Source organism: Ceratotherium simum, chromosome 2, assembly GCF_057802395.1.
Source record: "Ceratotherium simum simum isolate JZ-2026a chromosome 2, ASM5780239v1, whole genome shotgun sequence".
Classification (NCBI taxonomy): Eukaryota; Metazoa; Chordata; class Mammalia; order Perissodactyla; family Rhinocerotidae; genus Ceratotherium; species Ceratotherium simum.
The window spans coordinates 17,831,780-17,847,672 of NC_141901.1; positions in this window are offsets into that span (position 1 = coordinate 17,831,780).

The window sequence follows — 15,893 nt, forward strand, 5'->3', positions numbered from 1 at the left end:
ATTTATGTCCCAGTACCATTTGAAACACCCTTCAGATCCTTTTTGAAATGGTCATGGCCCAGCCTGATGTGATGAGAACGGCACTGGATGTGGGTCCAAACAAAACGCGTCTGAAGGTCAGCCAACCACCCTGGGTTGATGCCTTTCAGCTCAAGTGATACCTCCCTCTTATCCTCAAACTTGTTTCAGGGCAAACTTTCTCCGATTAAGAGAGTCACAGTCCACCTCAGCTCTGGGACAGTCCCCTGCTTGCTGTAGCAGGAAGAAGGTGGAGAAACACGTCGGTCACTGAACACCTGTTAACCCTTGCTTCAGACTCACCAGTGGCCTGGCATGAGAACTCAGCCATCCTGCATGGCACTTCTGTGCCTCAATTTCCCCAACCAAAAATGAGGATCTTTATCCCACATTGAAGTGAGGGAAATAAATGATGGAAGGAGGATAATCACATAGTGGTGGGCACTTGGAGTGGTTGGACATCCAGCATGAAGCCAGTAGAGGAGCAATAGTGAGCCTATTTATACAATGAGAAAGTTCTTGGGTTGGTTCTCCCCACCTTCTCCCTCAGAGGGCCTGAGGTCTCAGCTAAAAGAGTGATCTCCAGGAATAAAATAAGCCAAATGCTCTCCATGCTTCCTCCCTCATTCCCAAGTGCTGATAAAATGAGAGTAGCTGATAAAATGCTTGTGGAGGACCTCAAGCTCCTGGGAGACCAATGCAATATGAATAGCAAGTGTTATTATACCACAAAACACTGGAGAACGGCTTCCCCGGAAGTCTTCATGCACCAGGCAGAGAATAGATGAAATAATTTCCTTTCCTTTCTTCTGATCTCTGGATAAACACTTCTCAGTCATTTAAGGAGGATTTAATCCACTAGTGGACTGTCCTCATTTGAGGACTGCAGGGCTAAAGTTAGTACTGACCTGAACACGACAACCACAAGGGGGAAGGGACCACAGTTTCTCTCTACTGCTGCAAACTAGTCACCTGCCAGTTTGCACACCTGTTCCTTCCCCGGAATTTGGGGACACAGTCTTCCACTAGGGTTTCTCCTTTGAAATGCCTTCAAGCCAAGACAGGCTTAGGAAAAACTCCCCTCTGGCCCTTCCTTCACCCAATTTTCACTGCCTATCAAGAGGCCTGCTCGTACTCATTGGCGCAGTGTCTTGCTCTCAGCTGTTAGTCATTACCCTAGTTATATTGTAGCCCCTGTAAGGACGCTCTCTCAAACAACCAATTTTAAGGCTCTGAGGAAGAACTTTGCCAGAGGCTAAGGAAGGAATTTTGAAGCTGGTGGACCCACTCTCTTCCCTTCAAACCGCTTGGTAAAAGTAGCTTTCAATTCCAGCCTTCATATTAGTCCATTTCTGAAGGCTACAACTCAGTGGTCCAGACAGGAAGGACCAAAAGAGGGAGTGGACCTATGGCATGAGAATTAACTGATGGAATTGGGAATGTTTCACTTAGAGAAGGGATATCTCAAGGAGATGCAAAGATGTTTTCAAATATGTGAATGTGTGTGATTGTAGTTTGGTTTTTATGACAACAAACAACAGAAACCCATTCAAGCTAGCTCAAGCAAAATGGGATTGATACAGGGCTTTTAAGGGGACTCCCAGGGAAATCCAAGAGATGGAGCCATAATAGGCCTCCACCTCCTGGAGAAATGGGTGGGAGAGAGGATTTGAATTTAAGGTGATCTAGGCACTACAGTAGCAGAAGCTCAAGTGCCTTTTTATAGAAAAGTCACCTTTAAATGACTTATCTATAGGGCACCCATCTGCTTCTTCCTCTAACAACTAGCAAATTCTTTCCAAGTTGCTTCATTTAAATACCATTGAGTGAGAATCCCAGTGGCTAGGCTTACTTTTTTTTCAAAAGACTTTTTATTTTTTTAGAACAGTTTTAGGTTTACAGCAAAATTGAGAAGAAGGTACCGAGATTTCCCATATACCCCCTTCCCCCACACATGCATTGCCTCCCCCATTATCAACATCCCCCACCAGAGTGGTACATTGGTTACAATTGGTGAACCTACATTGACACATCATAATCACCCAAAGTCTATAGTTTACATTAGGGTTCACTCTTGGTATTGTACATTCTATGGGTTTGGACAAATGTATAATGACATATATTCATCATTATAGTATCATACAGAGTATTTTCAGTGCCCTAAAAATACTCTGTGGTCTGCTTATTCATCTCTCCTCCCCTTTCCCCATTTAACTTTCCTCCATGTCTTTTCATAGCTTGATAGCTCATTTCTTTTTAGTGCTGAATAGTATTCCATTGTCTGGATGTACTACAGCTTATTTATCTGTTCATCTATTGAAGAACATCTTGGTTGCTTCCCAGTTTTGGCAATTATGAATAAAGCTGCTATAAACATCTGTGTGCAGGTTTTTATGTATATAGAAGTTTTCAACTCCTTTGGATAAATACCAAGGAGCAAGATTACTGGATCATATGGTAAGAGTATATTTAATTTTGTAAGAAGCCACCAAATTGTCTTCCAAAATGGCTGTACCATTTTGCATTCCCATCAGCAATGAATGAGAGTTCCCGTTGCTCCAGCATTTGGTGGTGTCAGTGTTCCAGATTTTGGCCATTCTAGTAAATGTGTAGTGGTTTTTCAATGTTGTTTTAATTTGCCTTTCCCTGATGACACTTCATGTGGAGCATCTTTTCATATTCTTATCTGTATATCTTCACTGGTGAGGTATCTGTGAATGTCTGTGGCCCTTTTTTTTTTTTTTTTTTTGCTGAGGAAGATTCACCCTGAGCTAACATCCACCACCAATGTTCCTCTTTTTGTATGTGAGCCACCACCATAGCGTGGCCACTGACAGATGAGTTGTGTAGTTCTGCACCCAGAAACCGACCCTGGGCCACCAAAGCGGAGCACATGGAACTCAACCACTAGGCCACTGGGGCTGGCCCTCTCTGGCCCATTTTTTAATCTGGTTGTTTGTTTTTATTGTTGAATTTTAGAGTTCTTTGTATATTTTGTGTAACAGTCCTTTTCAGGCGTGTCTTTTGCAAATATTTTCTCCCAGTCTGTGGCCTGTCTCCTCATTCTCTTGGCATTGCCTTTGCAGAGCATAAGTTTTTTTTGTTTTTGGTGAGGAAGATTGTCCCTGAGCTACCATCTGTGCCAATATTTCTCTATTTTGTACGTGGGGCACTGCCACAGTGTGGCTTGTTGAGCAGTGTAGGTCCACACCCAGGATTTGCACCTGTGAACCCCGGGATGCCGAAGCAGAGGGCGTGAACCACTATGCCACTGGGCCGGCCCCAGAAGTTTTTACTTTTAACTAAGTCCAGCTTATCAATTACTATTTTTTAGCAGAACACTCAGATGATAAGTTGTAGTACAGCTATGGATTGCCTGGCCATGGATCAGCGATCCACCCCTCGTGCAATCAACTATAGCAAGAGAGTTGGGTTAAGTGGCATAAAAGAATTGCTCCTGCCCCTGCAATCTAGGCTGTGAGCAAGGCAGCAGCAACTTTTCCTCGAAAGAAGCACAGAAAGACGGGCAAACTAGCACAGAAGTAAAGAGCATAGATCCTGGAGTCACACTGCCTGGTTTGAATTCCGGCACACCACTTCCTAACTAGAAAACCCTTGGGCAAGTCATTCATCTTCTCTGTGCCTCAATTTATTCATCTGCAAGATGAGAAAAACAAGATTGTAGAAAGGATTAATTAGGCAATCCACATAAAACACTCAGAATGCATTATGCATAGAGCAGCACTCAGTAAATGTTTGCTATTGTTACTCTCTCCAGTACAGGCTTCTCCAACTTTAATGTGACTATGAATCACGTGAGGAGCTTTTAAAATGCACAGATTCTGATTCCAGAGATACAGAGTGATACCAGAGATGCTGCATGTCTAATTGGCCTCCAAGTGATGTCAACGCACTTGGTCCACGGCCCACACTTTTTTTTCCTTTTTTTTTTTTTTTTTTTGGTGAGGAAGATTAGCCTTGAGCTAACATCCGTGCCCATCTTCCTCTACTTTATGTGGGACACCTGCCACAGCATGGCTTGACGAGTGTTGCCAGTCCTCCTCTTTTTTGCTGAGGAAGACTGGCCCTGGGCTAACATCCGTGCCCACCTTCCTCTACTTTATGTGGGACACCTGCCACAGCATGGCTTGACGAACGATGTGTTGGTGCGCGCCCGGGACCCGAACCTGCGAACCCTGGGCCGCCACAAGCGGAGCGCGCAAACTTAACCGCTCTGCCAGTGGGCCAGACCCCATGGCCCACACATTGAATAGTAAGCTCTGATACACAGGCCATGAGAAAGAGGGAATAGACTACCACTATGAAAAAGAACTAGAATAAAAGGATAGAAGTCTTTTTTTAAAAAAAGACAAACTTCAACTCAAAATAAAGAAATTGTTATCAAATAAAATCATCCTTGGAACGATGGATCTTGGAATGGAATCTATAGGCTGCTTCATAAGATAGTGAGTTCCCCCTCTGGAAGCATGGCTGACTACTCTATTAGGTACAGGAGGCAAGTGATTCTTTAGGGACCCACGAAAAAGTTTTAATTTTAATTTCTTTCAAAATCATAAGGAAAATAAATATAATAATGATGAATATATAGTAATGAATCCAGCCTAGATTACAGTTGGTTTTATACCAACGCAATCATAGAATAGAATTTTAAATATTTTTTACAGAGCAGAGAACCTACAAAAGCAAATGTGCCTGGGACCCAGGAAAGCCATACTGTGGCCCTGACTGGATGTTTTGACGAGGATTCAAGTGTGGGATAAAGGATGGAGATGGAGGACCCTAAGGCTCCTTCAAACTTTGAGAGTCAGTGTTTCTTTAAGATTCTCTGACCGTGCTCTAGGTCTGCTAACTACAAGCCTCACACCTGTAGAAGTTCACTTACTGCTCGTCTCACATTCTCACACGTAGACTAATATTGCTTACCACTACCAACGAATTAGCACTCTATAAGCCACCCCTGGAATTTATAATCTATCTCTGCCTTCTCTCAGTTTGCTTCCAAAATAAAGCAAGCATGGTTTTTATTCTTATAAAATACATTTGATTCCAGCAGTATTTTGCAGACATTTCCTCATTAATATGTAAATCACTTTGTTGAAGGAGGTGGAGTTTTGTTTTGTTTTCACTTTTAAAATGGGAAATGAAGCCAAGAAAAGATTGAGTGAGAGGTGTATTTTGAAACTCAGTGGGAGAGTCAAAATGCCTAAGACTATGGCTATTGTTGTTATGATTATTATTACAGTGCTGGACGTAAAACATACATTAAGCACTCATAAATTACTTAGGAAATGACTCTCAACCATTGGTACAAACTGGAACTACTCATGTAGACTGGACCCCACCTAAATTCTTCTCCCTCAGAATACCCAGAGCTGGCCCCAGCTCTGTGTTTTGAAAAATTTCCCCGTATGAGTCCACCACTACGAGGGTTTAAAACCACTGTGTCACAGCCATAGAGAAGGATATTGCAGAAGCCTAGGAAGGAGAAAGTTCCAAGGAGGAAATGGTTTGGCATCTGAGGCTGCACAAAGATGGAGTAATACAGAGATAGAAAAAGGTCCTTTGAATTTGGGGGAACATTGGTGACTCTGGTGAGAGTGGTGACCCTGGACCACAGGGATGCAAACCAGATTACGAAAGGTTGTTGACCTTATACACAGTCGGCACCAACAGATATTTGAGGAATCACAAACTTGAGACATGAATGGAGGACAAAGAAGTGATCAGGGGGTATGGAGTTTAAAACAGGGGTTTTCATCTGAGGTTCACAGGTCCTCCCCCAAGGGGTCCATGAGTAGAACTCAGGGAATCCATGAATTTGGAATGGAAAAAAATTGCATCTTGATTTTCACTCACCTAACTGAAATTTAGCCTCTCCTTCAATTACGACTGTAGGCATCACACTCAGTAGTAGTAGCAGTTCCTGTCACTTTGTCATCTGTGAAAATCACAGCTATTTTAAAATCACATTACAGTTCATATAATATTGCAAAATATTATTTACAATCATCACTACTTTGACATGGAGTTATCAGACCCACCTCAAGATCTGGTTATTTAATGCACTAATAAAAGACACAAAAAAGATATAAAATAAGTACACACTGTGCCAGGATGGGTGCCTAACTTAACTGACAGAAACTTCCTTCTGGAACCTTCTACCTTAAGTCCTCAGATACAAAACAGGTAATATTCCTTTCCTATGCTACCCAAATGATGATGTTGTATTGGTCTCCCACCAACTCTTCCTTACTCCTTGAAAGTGAGAGTTAAGGAGCAAAGAAGCAAGAGAATAGAAACTGGGAAGGGGTTAAAAAAAAAACGACAATAGCAGTAAACATAGGGAAGGAAGTAGTGAACAAGGAACTACAGAATAAGGAGGAAGAGGAATCAAAGGCAACTCATAAATCCCAGGAGCTGACAACATAAACACTCCCCAGTATTGTGTGTCTCCCCACTCTCCTCCGACTCTGCTCCATCTCACTCTGCACTGCTCCCTTCCCTGCCCACACATTTGTGTCATGTAGGATAAAGCCACTGGATGACAGAGCAGGAAGACACCATCATACATGCTCCCCAAATGCCGGCTACAGACAGGGGCTGCTCTGGGCAGAACTTCCACAAGGTGCCAGTGAACTGGGGAAGTTAAGGACAAGTTATTGAGCATCTTACCAACTTATATATCCAATTTCAATGTTCTTTTTTCTGAGATTACGGCTTTTCTATATTTTTTTTACATTAAAATGTCCTTTCTTTTATCAAACAGCACTGATATTAGATAACATTGTTTTGTGTTTTAATATTCTTTTTTTTTTTTTTTTTTTTTAGATTTTATTTATTCATTTTTTTCCCCCCAAAGCCCCAGTAGACAGTTGCATGTCATAGGTTCACATCCCTCTAGTTGCTGTACGTGGGACTCGCCTCGCGTTGGACGGAGAAGTGGTGCCTCGGGGCGCGCCCGGGAGCCGAACCCGGGCCGCCAGCATCAGAGCACGCGCACTCAACCGCTAAGCCACGGAGCCGGCCCAGTGTTTTAATATTCTCACTTGGTAGTATAAAGTATTATAAGCCCTGTGTCTGTTCCCCAAGTTTTAAAACTATATTTGTTACTCTGTGAAATCCACAAGGCTGGGAAGCACTATCTTATGCATTTTGTTTTATTCACTCCTCTCCTTTTAGAGATGAATGTCCAATAAGGCAATGTGACTTCCGCTCCAGGATATAGGTTTAGAAGCACAAGCTTCAGAGTCTGGTTTTCAGACCTGGGTTTGACCCCTGGCTCTGCCCTTCTCCACCAGTGTGACCTTGGGCAAAGAACCTGATCACCCCAAGCCTCAGTTTCCTTGTTCATAAGGAATCATTTTTACCTCATAAGATTGTTGAAGGATTAAATGAGATAATGAATGTAAAAGCACTTTGCATATTGGTAAATAAAGTTGTTATTATTACTGTTATCATCGTCATCATCTTTATTGTTTTAACTCAATACCGCCTGGTTAATGACAGAAGTTGGCTTCCACGTTGGGTTTTGGCTTCCACATTCGGTTGACTCCCTGTCTAGTGATCTTCAAACTACCACTTAGTGAATCTATGTCAGATTGGGTTTTCTATTTAGCTCAAGAAACATTAACCACTTATTTAATATTCCTGCCAAAATTGCATGGTCTGACTCTAATCATGAGAGAACATCAGATAAAACTTAATTTGAGGGACATTCTGAAAAATAACTGGCCTTAATTCTTCAAAAATGTCAGTGTCATGAAAAGCAAGGGCCAGAAAACCATTCCAGCTGTATAATTCTGGATTGGATCCTAGACCAGAAAAGAAGCATTGCTATAAAAAAAACATTATGGGAACAATTGGAAAAATTGAGTAAGAACTGTAATTAGATAATAGTATGTCATTGTTAGATATCCTGAGTGAATAGTTCTTAGAAAATATATACTGAAGTATTTAGGGACAAAGGGGTATGACTTATGAAACTTGTCAAATGGTTCACATGAAAAAATAGAGAGAGAGAGAGGAAGAGAAATAAAAGAAAAAGAGAAAAGAGATACAGAGAGACAATGATAAAGCAAACTTGGCAAACTGTTAGAAGTACCCATCACATGTAAGGCACTATGTATGATAATAATACCTGATATTATATAGGACTTTACAGTTTACAATATACTTTCACATGACTTCCCTTTTGATTTGATTCTCACTGAAGTCTCAGTGAAGTACAATGAAGCTATATCTTATGAGAGTGGAGCAGGGAAGAGTGGTCCAAAATTTCAGCCAAGAAGACAAAAAATTATAAACAGTTAAAAACAAATTACCCTCCTAGAATGTTCTTTATGTTTACCACGTTATCTTGTAAACACGAAGGATTTGGCCTTATGTTGGGGGCCAGATTGTGACAAAGATATGGTTCTTAAATCATTCTACTCACTTATTAAGAATATACAGACTTAGAGAGGCAAGATTCTCTCACTGTGAGAGGTATACAGGACCTGAGATCCGCTGAGGAAACAGACGGTCCATGTTTCTCTTCTCACACTCGCTCCAGATCTGATGCCCACTTCTTGAGGAGAGTCTTCAACACAATTACCTACCGTGTTTAAATCTCTCTCTCTCCTTCAATGAACTGGTTTGGTTTTGCTGAGACCATGTTGTTGAACTGAAGGCAGTTGAGTATGCACATAATGGGACTCAGGTAGGGCAGTGTGCGAGATTTGGTTGATTGTGGCCCAGAATCTGTTCTCACCTATTTCTGGTTGCCTTCTAACTGGAAGAGAAAAACTACATTTTCCAGATTCTAGTAAGAGGACTAGATGTGACTTAACGTTCCTCCAGTTAGAAGCACTCAAGAGATTTGGAAGGTGGAAGTGTGTGGAAGCCATCTTCCTGCTGCTTTTGCTGTTTTCTGCTGGCAGAGAAGATTTTACTGTTTTCAGCGTCCAGTCTCTGCTTTCACAGATGTTGAGAGGTGGTTGGGCAAGGGAGATCCCAGACTCCACATTCCACCATCCAGACGATTTGGGAGACAAGCAGCTGTAGCTGCTTCTTAATACTGTCTTTCTGATCTCTAGATCTCTGCCATTGTGTCGTGAAAGTCAATGATTCCAGCCTCTGACTGCCCTTCCTAACGGGGGCAGAGGTCATCATTTCCCTTGTGGGTCAGTTCTGCAATGTTCTAGGAGTCATTCTGGAGGCCCAGCTTAGAGCCCACTCCTCCTAACTCTTCCAATAATTTTGGAAGCACCCAATCTCCTATATTAATCCTCCTTCTACTTAAAATACCTAGAGCAGTTTCTGCTTCCTGAACTGAACCCTGATTTTTCCCTGTTTTGCAGGTACAGAGAGACAGGCTACAAGAGGTTAAAGTGGTGCAGTGCTTGGATGAAGCTCTCATACAATCAAACACAATAGCTGGGATTTAGTGCTCCTGGTCCATGGACACAAAGCTCACTTTGGGCATCTAGAATATCTTTCTCTCTTCAATTTCACAGTCCTAAAACAGAGATGGCTCCTCTGCACAAACTATGTAAGGGTGCCTAACATTGACCAGGCTCAACGAACAATAAATATTCAAATTCTTATTCCACAGTTTCTCTTCAGGAAATTAAAGCAAACTTCCCTTTGTTGTCGGTTCATTTTTTTACTTCCCAAAGAAACGGTAGTGCTCCAGACAGAAATGAAAGAGAGGGTAGTGCTCCAGACAGAAATGAATAGGGGTGACATTAACTCTCCAGATTCAATAAAGATGAGTAGGGGTTCAGAAAATGCTCAGGAGGAAATTTACCCAGGAGTAGGGGCTCAAAACCAAAGCACCCATAAAGAAATACAGTCGTATCTTACTTCTGAAAAGATGAAAGGAGCAAAGATAGGTAGATAATGGAGAGAGTTAATATTTATCCAACATACCGGGCTCTTGCTCAATTTTCACAACAAATTTAAGAGGCAAGTAATGTTATTATCACCATTTCCTGGGTGAGGAGACAAGGCTCAGTGAAGTGAAGTAACCACTCAAGTCATACAGCTAGTAAACATCCCAACCCAGACAGAGGAACAGGTATCCTAGCCCAGGCCTCCCTAAGGCCAAAGTCAGTTCCTTTAACCACTTGCAAAGTAATGCAGCTCTCCACAAAGGTGAACGATTGTTACTACTTTTTCCACTCCCCAAAATAGTGTTTTCTAAACTGAAATAGACAACCATTGATTAAACCCAGCAGCCCTCATTAATCAGTTTCTTGAGTGAAAAATAAAACAGTAGGTTCCAGCATTTTTATTCTTAGGTCCCTTATTAGGAGAAAGGGGAGGGAAATTTGCGTCCAGACCCAAGATGACTGATTCAAATCCATCTTTCTGCCTCCCTAGCTGGCTGCCCCTGGATTCCCACCCACACAGCCCTTCACCAGTTTCACAACACCACAACTCAGCACCTCCCTCCCGAACCCACGCAGGATTTCCATTCCCTATAACCATCTATTCCTCCACAGTGAGGGAAGCCCTTAGGATTTTGTTTCCCTAATATTAACAATGAGTTTTCCCTCAACAGCAACTGGCTGAAATTCTCACGGTTTCGAATGACAATGGATCTGCCACGTGAGCCCTATCCCCGCCTCACCCGCCCTTCTGTCCAGAGGCTCCCTGCTCTTGATTACAGTGCCAAGGTTCTGACACTGCTCCCCGCCACCACACAAATGCCCAGCGATCCACTCAGAACTGATGCCCAAGCCTTCACTGCTTACTGTTGCAAAAAGAATTTTGGAATTTCCAGGAGTTATAACCTTTCCCCATTTTTCTTTTCTGCTGATAAATTCCAGACAGCAGTAGGGATAGCAGTAAGATATCCATCATCTTGTGGGGCTTACGAGTAGCTGGCAAGACATCCTCAGCCAACATAACTGCAGGCTAACTTTAATCATGGTCTGTCAATCTCAGCTTCCTGGAATATTGCCTTGATGCATCATTCTATTCCTTCTCTGTGCTGAATGCTCTAAGGAAGCCTTTCTGAGTCTCACCATCTAAACCCCAGGGAGGAGGAAACTACAGCTAAATCCCAGCGACAACTGTATGTTCTGGGGGAATGTAGAAAACTCTTATATCATTTGCAAAGGTAATTGGAAAATGCTTGGATCTTAAAAGTCCACAGGCCTCGAAAGAAGACAATTTAAGCTAAAATCTGAGGACATGAAAGTATTTGCAAATGTTAGCAAAACCTGTGCCAAACAAATGTTCTATCTTGCGGAATTTCACTGATAATGTTCATTGAGTATTTCCACATTTTCTAAGATGACCCTTGGATTACCAATAAGGCTAGTCACTTTTTACAATTAATGGCAATCTGAATTGGTGAGTCTTCCTAAAAATTTCAATACTTTCAGTTCTGCAAAAATAAAACTCAGGTGAATTAAACATCATTCCATGATAATTATAGCTTTTGATTATGTGAGGGGATGGCTTAGAAATGGTGAGCTGCTGTCCCCTGCGTCTGATGGGACAAGACAACCCTGCCTATTTCATTGGCATTTGCCAAGTGCTTAGATCAGTGGCCTCCAAATATTTCGCACATGCACCCCAATAAAAAAATGTTAAGCATGCTCCCTGCATGCTAGGCTGTAATAACAAAGAGACTCAAACATGTATAATGGCTCAAATAGACAAAAATTTATTTCTTGGTCCTATAACCACCTAAGGTGGATGTTCCTGGTAAGTAAGCGGCTCCCCTCCCAGCAGCAGTTCAGGGATGCAAGTTCCCTCCATCTCAGGCCTCTGACATCCCCAGGACCTGGCCATTTTCTGCATCTAAGGCAGCAGGAGGGGAAAGAGTGCCAGGAGTCATGCCTGCTTCTCAAAAGCCTTGGTCTGGAACTGACATATATCACTTCTGCTCACCTCTCGTTGGGGAAAACTGGTAACAGCTTCTTACAAGGGGTCTGAGAAAGTTGCCTCTGGTTAGGCAGCAGCATCCCAGCTACAACTGTATACTCTAGAATGAAGGACAGATTTTGGTGAACAGCTAGCTGTCTGCCACAACTCTCAGTTTATTCTTTCCTTTATTCAGTCATTCTTATTTATTTATAAATGGTATACATATGTGTATATATATAAAACATTGTACTAATATGCATTTTGTAAAGCACATACATAAATGTACATTAAAAAGGATGAGAAGAAAAACTAGTTTAAATAGAAATTTTAAGTGTTCTTCCTGAGGCCCTTTGGATCATCCTGTGCCTCTCCTGGTCAGGACTCACCACCTAGATTTTTTGCTCAAGACTCTAGGAGGTCCTGGGAGTTAGGAAGCACTCTTCTAGAGGAGAGTTTTAGGAAATGAAGAACATCACTCTCTTCTAGTCTTTCCTCTCTTTGTAGATGGCACCACCCACACAGCTGCTCAAGTCCCAAACCTAGAAATCACCTTCAATTCCTCACTGCCCTTTACCTCCATACCCAGTCCCCAGTTGGTCCTGTCTGCTTACCCTCCCAACCAGACACAGAATCCCTGCTCATCTCTCCACCTCCAGGACTCCCACCCTGCATCAGGACTATCACCGCTTATCTCTATAATAGTCTCTTGTCCTGAAAATCCACTCTCCATGGGACAGCCACTGTGATCTTTAAAACACGTAGAAAAGATTAGGTGACTGCTCTGCAAACTCTCCAACAGGTTAACACTTCAGATAACATCCAGCCTCCTTATCCAAGCTTACAAGGCACAGTAAGAACTCAAAAAATATCTCTTGGGCCAGCCCCATGGCTTAGCAGTTAAGTGCGCGCACTCCGCTACTGGCGGCCCAGATTCGGATCCCGGGCACGCCCCGATGCACCGCTTCTCCGGCCATGCTGAGGCCGCGTCCCACATACAGCAACCAGCAGGATGTGCAACTATGACATACAACTATCTACTGGGGCTTTGGGGAAAAAAAAAAAGGAGGAGGATTGGCAATAGATGTTAGCTCAGAGCCGGTCTTCCTCAGCAAAAAGAGGAGGATTAGCACGGAAGTTAGCTCAGGGCTGATCTTCCTCACAAAAAAAAAAAAGTATATATATATATATATCTTGAACATTGTTAAATGTATGCATAGTAAAAACAAAAGTCAGAAAAAATATATACCAAACTGTAGTTATCTTTACTGTTAATTTGCTCAGTGGCATCTTTTATAATTGAAAATAAAGTTATTTACATTTTGTAAAGAAGAAAGAGAAGGAGAGGGAGAGGAGGACGATAAAAAGAAGAAATGAAAGATATCTGTTTCCAGGTAAATTCCACTCTAAAGACCAATTACGATTATTACTATTACTATTATTACTATTTTCCCCTTCTAATTCAAGCAGATTCTAGCTTACATGCCTTGCAAGAGTTTAGCAGCAAGAAAGAACAGAAAAGATACATTACTTCCCAGCTTTCTTTTTCCCAAAAAGCAAAGCCCATTGAGGAGAATAGAGTTTGATGAGAGAAAAAGTGCCTCAGAAGGAAAGCGGGGAGGGAATTTCCCTAGGAGAAAAAGAAGCAGCATGGGTTGAGGGGAAGAGAGACAGGTCTAAGGGACCTTGGAGAAAAGGCCGTGTGCAGCCTGGAGGAAGCCAGGAGGCTGAGTTCTCCCTTAGGGCTGCCGGATCCTCATAAGTTTCAGGGCCCCAAGGGCCAAAGGGATCCTCTGGGCTAAAGAGAGCAGTAGTCTCAGTGGAACCAGTACAGATAATTGTCCAGCACAATATGTTGACCCTGCATAAGACCCCAGAATCTTGGCACAGGCTCATGGGAAGTAAGAGAGGTTAGCCCAGAAAGACAAAGGCTAAATTTCCAGCCAGTCCAAGAGGCTGGGTATGCAGAACCAATATTAAGTTGATTTACAGAAACAAAAGAAATGTCGTATTTCTTGGATACCTTTGTGTCCTAAGATTTATACCTACTATCTTCTTATACAAAAATGTGCAAAGGATTTATCTCCTTCATAAATTAGTTCTGATTCAATGTCATTACTATAATAATGCCACTCATACTCCCATGCATTCTAATATGCTTTCCTGGTGCAGGAGGGTGGAGCGAAAGCAGTGGAATTATGCATAATGCTGGTGTCGTCCCAGAGAATGCATCTCATACATGCATAACAGCTGGCATCCGTTTCAGTGGGCAAAAGGCTGAGAACCAGTGTTCTACGCCTGTCTCATTGTGACTTGATTACAGTTTGTTGTTTGCCTCCCTAACCATGCCTACTACAGAGCCTCCAACATAAGGAGATGACATGGCACAGCAGGTTCTGGACTAAGACTGTCTGGGATGGAAATCAGGCTCTGCCAGCTCAATAACTCTGTGATATGGAGGAAGTTTCCTAATCCCTCTATTTTCTCATCTAAGGATAATAATCTTCTTACTTCATGGGGTTATTGTGAGGATTAAATGTGATAATAAGTTTAAGGTGCTTAGCACAGTGCCTGTCACATGATAAGCTCTATTAATGTTAACTGTTATTACCAGCTTTTATTATAGCAGGCACTTGGAAAATACTGAATGAATGAATGAATGAATGAACTATCCTCCAGTATATTAAGAGCAGAAAATTTCCCAAGAAACATGGAATTGCCATGTTATCCTCCATTTAGGTGCTGTTCTGGGCCAAACACTGCCACACTTTGTTTTTGCTACTAAAGCACATCCATTCGGGTACTTGTCACCTATCCTGTGGGGTGACGAGGTGCTGCATGGAGCACGCGTCTCACTTGGGGATCAATAGCCAACATTGGCAAGAATTTCAACCATGATCAGGAATGCACTTTGTGATTATGCCAAAGAATTTCTTTCAGAAATGCTGTCTTCTGTGGGAATCAATTTTGCAATTTTGGCGTCAAGTAGCATTAGAATAAATCAATTTCGGGAATAATGGGAAATCAAGAAATTCGTATCCTTCTACTGGGGATGTATTCAAAACAACCCTCAGCCAACAACTCAGCAGGGTGACCAGCTAGACAGCAGCCATTTAAAAATACTCAAGTTTTAAGAAATGGTATTGATAAATTCCTTTCCAAATATTCTCTAGAAAACCTTCTGTGATGAAAGAAAAATGACGCATGTACGATCAATGGCTCTGTGTTGCTTTCCCACACAAATTCAAAGAAAAAATCATAAACATGTAATATTTTCTCACATCTTCAGGCCTTTGTCCACGCTATTCCCTCAGCCTTGAATGTCCTCCACACACACCACCCCCCCATAATCCCAGCAAATCATAGTAGTATAGCTCAGAGGTTAGTGGCACAGGTTTGAATCCCAGCTCTACATTTCCCTAGCTAGGTGGCACTGGGCAAGTTATTTAACTTCTCTGCGATTCAGGTTCCTATGGGGATGATAATTGTACCAACCTTGTAGGGTTTTTAGAAAATTAAATAGGTTAATATATGGAAAGTGCTTAGAATAGGACAGTTTGTGGAACATAGTAAGCACTACATAATTGGTGTCATTATTGTCCTTCAAATTCTAGCTCCAGCTTTAGAACCTTGTGAAGGTTCTTTCATTCCTCTGGGCAGAGGTACACACCTCCTCGTCCATGCTTGCACCTGTCTCTGTTGTGGTATATATCACATTCAATCGCAACCATCGGTGTGTATGTCTGCCTTGTCACTATGCAAATATACGCAGAATGCAAACGCCATAATTTTACCCTGAGAGTCTTCAGGCCTTACAACAGAGCCATGAACATGATAGATGGGCAATACATTTTGGTTCGCATATGAATGCATTAATTAAGTGCTATTTAAGCTTTTCAAGCTTCCCGTGCAGTCAGTATTTTCCCCTCCTTGCATGAAACTGTGGAGGGATTGCTGTTGCTATGGCTGCTTCTAAAGTCAAATGAGGTAAGGTTTTG